Source organism: Papaver somniferum, chromosome 5 (genome assembly GCF_003573695.1).
Source record: "Papaver somniferum cultivar HN1 chromosome 5, ASM357369v1, whole genome shotgun sequence".
NCBI classification, from domain to species: Eukaryota; Viridiplantae; Streptophyta; class Magnoliopsida; order Ranunculales; family Papaveraceae; genus Papaver; species Papaver somniferum.
Window position 1 is genome coordinate 146347922 of NC_039362.1, and position 9559 is coordinate 146357480.

Here is a 9559-nt window from a genome sequence, read left to right on the forward strand (position 1 = left end):
TTTTTTTGAAAAATCACAAAAAATGGTTAAGGTGACTTTCACTGTGGAGGCTCTTATGGAACTTTATAAAATCCTTTTACCTTACTTGCTGAAAGATACTAAAGATAAGCCGTATGTGTTTTCTGATTCAGATAGTGATAGTGATTGTGGTGATGATCTTGATAAGAAGAGGATTGAAACAATTGAACACAAAAATCTGATATTCTTAGCCACCCTCTGTAGAGATTATAAGAAGCAACAATGGATTGATTCCTGGTGTATTAAAGATGTCAATGTTCAAAACTGGGTCGAAAGTACTACTGAGGAAGGTAAAACTCTAAAGATAAATACTGCTGCTGTATATTATGGAACAAGTATTAGAATTTCAGTCATTATTCGTGATTCACGGGGTAGACCCATAGATTGTTTCTCTGAGTGTGTTTATCCTGAGTTGTTAGATCCTCCGGATTCAATATTTGAGGAAGAATTACAATCTGTCAACAAAGGTTTGGAATTAGCTATTAAATATGGAATCAAGTATGTTGATCTCCATTGTGGTTCTGAGGATGCTGTATACTTTATTCGGTCTTCTCAGGCTGCAAGCTGTGTTTGTTTTTGTGTCGATGGAAGTCCACAACAAACTGGTTATCCTCCATGCCAAATATGTTTAATGCTGTCATGGTTGAAATTCTAAAGAAGATTGATGTTATAAGCCGTTTGGATGATCATGCATATTGTGAATTCAACCCGATTAGATCACAGAGGAACATCCCAGCAGAGGTGGTTAGCGAGGGATTTCAGTCATCTGGGGCCAGAGTTGAAACCCTATGATTTACTCAAATACCCAGACTTTGTTGACAAATAAAGCTAAATCTTGGAATTACTACTATGAGTTTAGATGAACCATGTAAACTGATGTCTTATTTTCTTAATGTATTTTGTTTCTCTTGAGGTAATTCTTGTTATCAGTTTATATGAACAATCCTTTCATTTTCTTTCATTCTCGTTTGCCTATAAGATCTCATTCCAGTTTAAATGTCAGTGTTAGCTTCTCGAGTGAAATATAGTCTGCTTTTGATTTGGGGTGCTGAGTCTAGTCCTTTTACTGTCATCTGCTGGTATTGGTTAGTACTTGGTTAGTAATTTGTCAATCTTGAATTTACTAATTGCTTGAATCATGGAAGAAAATTTGTGCCTCCCTTTGGGATCAAGAATGACATTGGGGGGAAGACTGTTGTGCTACAGAAAAAGACTGGACTAGTGGTTTTAAAATTGCTCTCAGGTTTGTCTAACTCGCTTTCTTTGTTTGAAACTATGGTGCATTTTTTTTCTTTCAAATTCTAAATTTGGGTTTAATTGTCGTCACTTAGACTACTTCCTAAGCTACTTCTGAAGTCTTGTATCTTTGGTGTTGTTTTTTATTTACCCATAGCATAGAATAGTATTCCTGTTACTCCCCTTTACATGGAGGGGAAGGTAAGAGAAACTAGTTCTGCATCCATAATTTGATAATAATATTAGATAAGATTACCATATGATGAAGGTCGATCAATAACTGCCATGCAAACACTTGATTCAGCTGCTGTATGTGGAATCTTACACTCAGTTATTGGACGGTGGCCACTGCTTATTCTTGGTGTTGATCTTGCTTCCGTAGTCTCACCAGGTGGTTTCCCAATTTCTAATAGCAATAGGTTTACCCGTGTTTCTGGCGAACTATCTGGCCTTCTCATTGCGATGCTTTTCGCGCAGCAGGTTATTCGGGTAATGTTTATTTGTAATAACTAAAAAATTTATGCGCACCTTATCTTCTTTCTTCGTGATTTTATTTGCATTGCATTTTGTAGGGAGTTGTGGATGATTTCATTTTCTTCTTACTGTCCTGAGAAGACGCAGAGCTAGATCGTGGCGCTACGGATCAGGTATATCTTTGTTAAAACTTAATTGGGTATGCATTAGGAATAAAGCATTTTAAGGCGCATCTATTGTCTGATACTGGTAGTGTTTATGAGGTCAAGCCTGAACCATATGTGCAAGACAGTCTACTCACCAGATTTGTTGTTCCGGTAAAACAACAAAAGTTATTCTAGTACTTTCCTTTTAAGTTCTGGTGGTGTGTAACTGAGAAAATTTCTCAAGTAGGTACACCACAGGGATTGATTGCAGATTATGGTGTACCACTGATGGTGCTATATGGACTGGTGCTTCCTATATACCAGTAGATAGTGTCCCTGGAGGGTGTCACAGTGTGACAGTTAGGGGCTGTCCCTTTTGGCTGCCTTTAGTAATTTCGGTGAGTGTACTTAGTTATTTCTGCTGCTAGCTTTTTGGTGATTGTTGTCCACTTGATTTAGTCCACGTGTCCCTCATCTGTTGGGCAGGATTAAGGTTAATGATTGGATACTTAAATGTGTAAGAGAGGCTTATTTTCTCTCATCTGAAATTTATAAATTGAAACCCATTTTTGGCTGCGTTCTTATGAACCAGATTTGGCTCATCTCCTCGCGGATTGAGATTTTGTTATCCATTTTCATCTCCATTTCATCTCCTGATTGTTAATTTGTTGTGTAACCACAAAAATTGGCATCAGAGTCGTTTCTATCCACTCCAAATTCCATTAATTTTTTTTTTACGATGACTATCAAAGATGTGAACGATAAGGTTGAAGCCAATACCGCTGCAATTGCAAACTTACAGGCAAACTTTACTACTTTCTCAGCACATCTGAACTCAAAGTTTGATTTACTCCTTCAGAAGTTTGATTCAATTCCAGAACCAGCTAGTACTTCTCATATGGAACCTCAGGGAGATAATTTATTTCACACTCAACAATAGAATCATTATCAACATTATCGTCTTCCTAAGCTGGATTTTCCAAGATTTGATGGTGAAAATCCTCAAGCATGGATACAGAAGAGTGAAAGATACTTTGAGTTGAATGATATTGAGGAACATAAGAAAGTGAATATTGCTGCAATCTACCTTGAGGGTAAGGCTGAAACTTGGTTTTTAAATTTTCAGGTTAATAGACATAGAATTACTTGGCAAGATTTAGCTCTCCACATGTGTGCTCGATTTGAAAACCCTGTTGAGGAGAATTTTGTTGGCTCTTTTAATAAATTGGTACAAACTTCTTCTGTGGATGACTATTATGAAGAGTTTGAGATGTTGAAAACATTAATGTTGAAAATGAATCCTACTCTGAGTGAGGACTACTTTGTTATGAGTTTTCTTAGTGGGTTGAAAGATGAGATTGGCAAAACTATTTCTATGTTTCACCCCAAAACATTAGCAGATGCTTTTTCACTTGCTAGACTACAAGAACAAAAAATAGCTCTAGCAGCAGTTGCAACTAAGCCTTTTACTAGGTCTTTCAACAATTCCTTGAACTCAACAAGCCATACTCTTATAACAATTTTCCACCAAAACCCGTTATAATTTCTCCTAAATATACTCCCACCACTCCTAAATCTTATAATACCACTCCCACCAAACTCAATTCACCAACTCCTACAATTAAAAGGCTTACACCTGAAGAAATGAATAGAAGGAGAGCTCAAGGATTATGTTATAACTGTGGTGAAGTGTATAAGACATGACACTTTTGTAAAGGCAAACATAATATTTTCGTGCTTCAGATGGACATTGTTGATTCTCCAGAAAATGAGGAAGAGGAGGAAGTTTTTGAAGAAACTACTGAATCCCCAGTTCAGTCTGATGTTGAAATATCATTACATGCTCTCACAGGCACAACTACTGGTGACACAATTAGAATTCCTGGTATTCTCAAGGACAAAACAGTTTCCATTCTAATTGATCCAGGCAGTACTACAAGTTTCATTGATAGTGCTTTAGCAAGTCCACTACAATGCCATATTGAATCAACTGATCCAATAGAAGTCACAGTTGCAAATGGGGAGAAAACTATCAGTACTGGTATTTGCCCACAGGTTACTTGGACCATGCAAAGCACCAAATTTGTGAAAAATCTCAGAGTCTTACCATTGGGGGGATGTGACATTGTGGTTGGGGCAGAATGACTCAGAAATTTAGGTGATGTACTCTTTAACTTCTCTAAGTTGTGTATTTATTTCAAATACAAGAACAAGAATATTACACTCCAGGGTACAAACCAAAATATTCCTTGTCCATGATGAGCAGTGCTGAAGCCAAGAATTTTTTTGAAACAGCTTCTCATGGCTTGATGGGTCATTTCTACTACATATCTACCATCACTACACCCACCTCCACACCTACTGAGCTACTTCCTTTACTTCAAGAGTTTGATGATATTTTTGCAGAGCCAACTCAGCTACCTCCTCAAAGGAATTTAGATCACAAAATCCCTTTACAACCCAACTCAGTCCCTGTGAATCAAAGAGCTTATAAATGCCCTTATATCCAGAAAGATGTAGTAGAACAACTTGTCAATGAAATGCTTAACTCTGGCATCATACAACCTAGCCATAGCCCCTTTGCATCACCAATACTTTTAGTTAAGAAGAAAGACAACACATGGAGATTCCGTGTTGACTATAGAAAACTAAACAGCATTACAGTCAAAGACAAATTTCCCATACCCATTATTGAGGAGTTATTAGATGAATTAAATTGAGCTAATGTCTTTACAAGAATTGATTTGAGAGTTGGATATCATCAAATCAGAATGCATCTCTCAGACATTTTCAAGACAACCTTCAGAACACATCAGGGCCATTATGAGTTCAAAGTGATGCCTTTTGGCTTCACTAATGCTCCAAATAAATTTCAAGATTTAATACATGAGGTATTTCAACCTGCATTGAGGAAATTTATTTTGATTTTTTTTTATGATATTTTGATCTACAGCAAGAATATGCCTGAACATATGGAGCATCTCAAGTATACCTTCTCATTACTCAGACAACATAAGCTATATGCAAAAATCTCCAAATGTTGCTTTGGCCAATCTTCCCTGGAATATTTGGACCACATCATAACAGCTGTAGGTGTTTGTGCTGATTCATGTAAAATTGCTTGTATGCAATCCTGGCCAACACCCTCCACTCTAAAGGAATTAAGAGGATTTCTTGGCCTTACATGCTACTACAGGAAATTTTTCAAGAATTATGGGGCCATTAGTAGACCTCTCACTGAACTTCTCAAGAAGAATTCATTTATATGGAGCAAATCTGCTACTACTGCTTTTGAGAACCTCAAGACTGCTTTTGTAGCTTTTGAGAGCAAATCTACCTGACTTTACAAAGCCATTTATAGTTGAGAGTGATGCTGGTGATGCTTGCATTGGAGCAGTTCTACTCCAAGAAGGGAGACCCATTGCTTATTTCAGCAAACCATTAGGCCCAAGAGCTACAACAATTCCAACTTATGAGAAAGAGCTTCTGGCTATGCAAAGATGGAGACAATACCTACAAGGCACTAAATTTACTATCAAAACTGATCATCAAAGCCTCAAATACCTACTGGAGCAAAAGATCACCACCACATTCCAACAAAAATGGTTGATCAAGTTCTTAGGATTTGACTATGTTATCCATTACAAGAAGGGAGATGAGAATATTATTGTTGATGCTCTTTCTAGAAGACCCTCAGATGTTACTTCTTGCAACTCCATAACCATTTCTACTCCAAATTGGGTCCAAGATGTCACCAGCAGCTACATCAATGTCCCCAAGGCCAACCAGCTGATATCTCAACTTCTCCTAAATCCTGATAGTGCTCCACATTACACTTGCACATAAGGCATTTTGAAGTACAAAACTAAACTTTATATTGGCACTGGAGGAAATGTAAGACAATCATTATTAGAATCTCTACATGCTTCTGCAATTGGAGGTCATTCTGGAGTGCAAGCCACCTCTGTCAGAGCAAGGAACTATTTTTATTGGAAGGGCATGCACAAAGACATAGTACTTTTTGTCTCTCACTGTGATGTCTGCCAAAGATATAAGAGTGACACAACCAATACTGCAGGGCTACTTCAATCCCTACCTATCCCATACCATCCATGGCAACATATCACTATGAACTTCATAGAAGGCTTGCCTGTCAGCAATAAAAAGATGTAATTCTTGTCATTGTGGACAGACTCACCAAATATGCTCATTTTTTGGCTCTTCAACACCCCTACACAGCAGCTTCAGTTGCTCATACCTTCCTCAATGAAGTGTTCAAATTACATGGCTTACCTTCATACATTGTATCTGACAGATACAAGGTCTTCACAAGCAATTTTTGGCAGGATCTGTTTAAGGCCTTGGGCACTATCTCAACCTCAGCACTGCATATCATCCCCAAAAAGATGTCAGACTGAGAGGGTCAATGCTTTCTTATAAACTTATTTAAGATGCCTTACTAGCCATAAACCAGGAAAATGAAGACAATGGATAGCTCTTGCAGAATGGTGATACAATACAAGTTTCCATACAAGCCTCAAGATGCCTCAATTTCAAGCACTTTATGAGTATGTGTCTCCACACCTTGAATTTCCTCCTTCTGTCACCACTTCTGTTGATGTTGTTGAGACATATTTGAAGGAAAGAAACTCCTTACTGGATATTCTCAAGGAATCACTCCACAGAGCTCAGGCCAGAATGAAGTTTTATACAGATCAGTCTAGAAAAGACAGATCTTTTGAAGTAGGTGATCTGGTGTATCTCAGACTACAACTATACAGGCAAGCATCTCTATCTTTGAGAAAGAATTTCAAATTGTCCTCAAAATTCTATGGGCCCTTTCCAGATTTGCAGAAAGTGGGTAAAGTGGATTACAGGTTGGAACTACCATATTATGCACACCTACACCCAGTATTTCATGTGTCCCAACTCAAGAAACACATTGGGCTTAAGCACACTCCAGTTCCAAACCTTCCTGTGGTGGACCATGAAGGTGCAATAATCATGCTACCTGAAAAGATTCTCCAAACTAGACAAATTCTACAGGATTAGGGTTAATGATTGGATACTTAAATGTGTAAGAGAGGATTATTTTCTCTCATCTGAAATTTATGAATTGAAACCCATTTTTGTCTGCGTTCTTATGAACCATATTTGGCTCACTTTCTCACGGATTTGAGATTTGTTATCCATTTTCATCTCCATTTCATCTCCTGATTGTTAATTTGTTGTGAAACCACAACAGAGGGATCCCAAGGCGTATCTGCAGCCAAAATCCTTGGTCTCCCGGTGATTATTCAAACTGGATTGTTTTGAAGGTGCTTATTGTACCTATGAATTCCACCCATTACTACCTCCAACGAGCTATTTGTGCATGCTGATAACAAACTACTACTATTTTTTGTTCTAAACAATAGTATGATATCAGTTTACTGGTAATTAGAGCTGGCAAACAAGCCAAAACCCGCGGGTTTATCCGGCCCGACCCGTAAAAAACCCGCACCGGCTCGGCTGGTATCTAAACAAGCCGGGTTAGGGTTGGATAAATGCCAGCTTGTGGGAAAACGGGCTAACCCGTCCTGGCCCGCAAAACCGCGGGTACAACCCGTAAACCCGTGTGTATCAATATAATATAGGGTCTGCATTCTAGGTTCTTCTAATGAAGCATGCCAGATACTCTAAAAACTTGACTACAAAACTAAAATCTAGTAAACTGACGGAAGTTAACAAGATAAGTTAGTACACATGTGTACTAACCAAAACAATGAAAATACACATTAGATATGCATGCCACTCCTTCTGGTAATTAAGTTTGGTAGAGAAACAAAGTTCTCCTCATGATGGTGCAGCTGATATTTGGAGTGATAAATATCATAAACGCAAGAATTAAGCTTGTGCCACAGTTCTTTCATGTTAGGTAGAAATACAACATCCTCTTCTGACGGTACAAGCTGAAGTTTTTCAGAACACTTAAAACAGTTCTGAAAAATCAAAAATTAAATAATAATAGTTCCAGATTATAAACACAACCTGTATTAGACTACGACCTTCCTGGAGCTATCATGCCGGGAACTTGGTAACCAAAATTGGAAGATACTGGAGTACCAGGCTAGCACCAGCTAAGATCCCTGTTGGATCCAGGTTGCGAGGAATTGGGATCCCACTCCTTGTATGACTGCAGCATCAACCATTATAAGATATTGTTGATGCGCTAGCATAGCAAGTTGCTGCTGATGAGGGGAAATGGTAACAAGCCGGGTAACTCGTAAGCCCGCAGGTTTTACCCGCTACGGGTGCGGGTTGATGAAATGACGACCCGTGAAGAATATCAACCCGCAAGATTGGACCCGTGTTAACCCGAACCCGTGTAACCCATAATAAGCCAGCCCCGGCCCTCCCGTTTTCCAGCTCTACTGGTAATATTGATCAGTTGATCAGCTGCTTTGTTTGTAACTGCAGGAAATGGTATTCGGTGCACCTGTTTAGATACGTGAATAGAAGTTCTCATCTACCTGCAACACTTCCTTTAACGCTACTAAACTTTTCTAGGTACTGTTGAAGTTTTAGATATATCACAAATTATTTAATAAAGTGTGTTTGACGCAATGTGTGATCAGGATACTCAGACTGCTGTGCAGCAGATGTATTTGGACGAGTAGATTAATTCAGTCCGGAGAGTACTGATGAGTGCCAAATATTGTATATATTTATCCCTTTTTGTTGGCATTTAACTCATCTTTTGCGCATTAATTCTACATTTTATCCAATATTCTGTATTTTCATTGTTTTCAAGAATAAATATTTTTCTTACTTAATTTTGCATTTTTAGGTAACAAATAAAATCTGGATGAAGTGCGGAGCAAAAAGAGCAGAAAAGTAGTGAAAAGACGGGAGGAATTACGCAAGGAAGCCGCGAAGAATGTTGTGCACAAGACCAAGAGGGTAGAAGTGGGCTCAAGAAGGAAGAATTGTTCTTAAAGAAGTTATGGGCCTGGCATACCCAAGGCCCAAAACCCTTTCTCAAACCCATTTCCACTACCCAAGCCCGTATCGGATTTCAGCCGTCAGATCGAAGCATTTCAGAATCCTACGGTCGCTCCATCATCGCACATCAAACTCCGAAGCTCCCGCTTTACATTGCAACGCCCATCTCCATCTTGGGCCGTCCTTTTCGTTGCATTCCTCCATCCGACGGTCGCTACCCACAGCCTCCCATTTCATCGTTGGATCCACCTACCATCGTCACATCCTACGGACCAGATCGCTGCGCATCAACTTCAGATAATCCCGCTTCACACCCTAGCACCGAAGCCTATACTACCACCCAAACACTCCCTTCTTCCCAAAACTTCGACTTCATCTCCTTCACCCGACAGTTGCAGAGCTCTGCAACTCCACCACCTCCTCCTCTGTCTCCTCTGCCGCAACCATTCCCTCACCACCACCAGTTCCATCACTGCCACCACCATCTCCAACACCCGACAACACCCTAGCCTAGCTATTTTCTTCATCTCACAACCTCTGAAACCCTAGGTTTTGGGGTGAGTAAAATAGCTAGAAATTAGGGGACAATAGGAGCAGGAAGAGCATCAGAGGGACATCAAGAAGCATGGGTCGAGCAAATTTTGGGAGTTTGTAGGTAAATTTTATGTAATTTAAAATTGCCCTAATTTTCTGATTTGGGG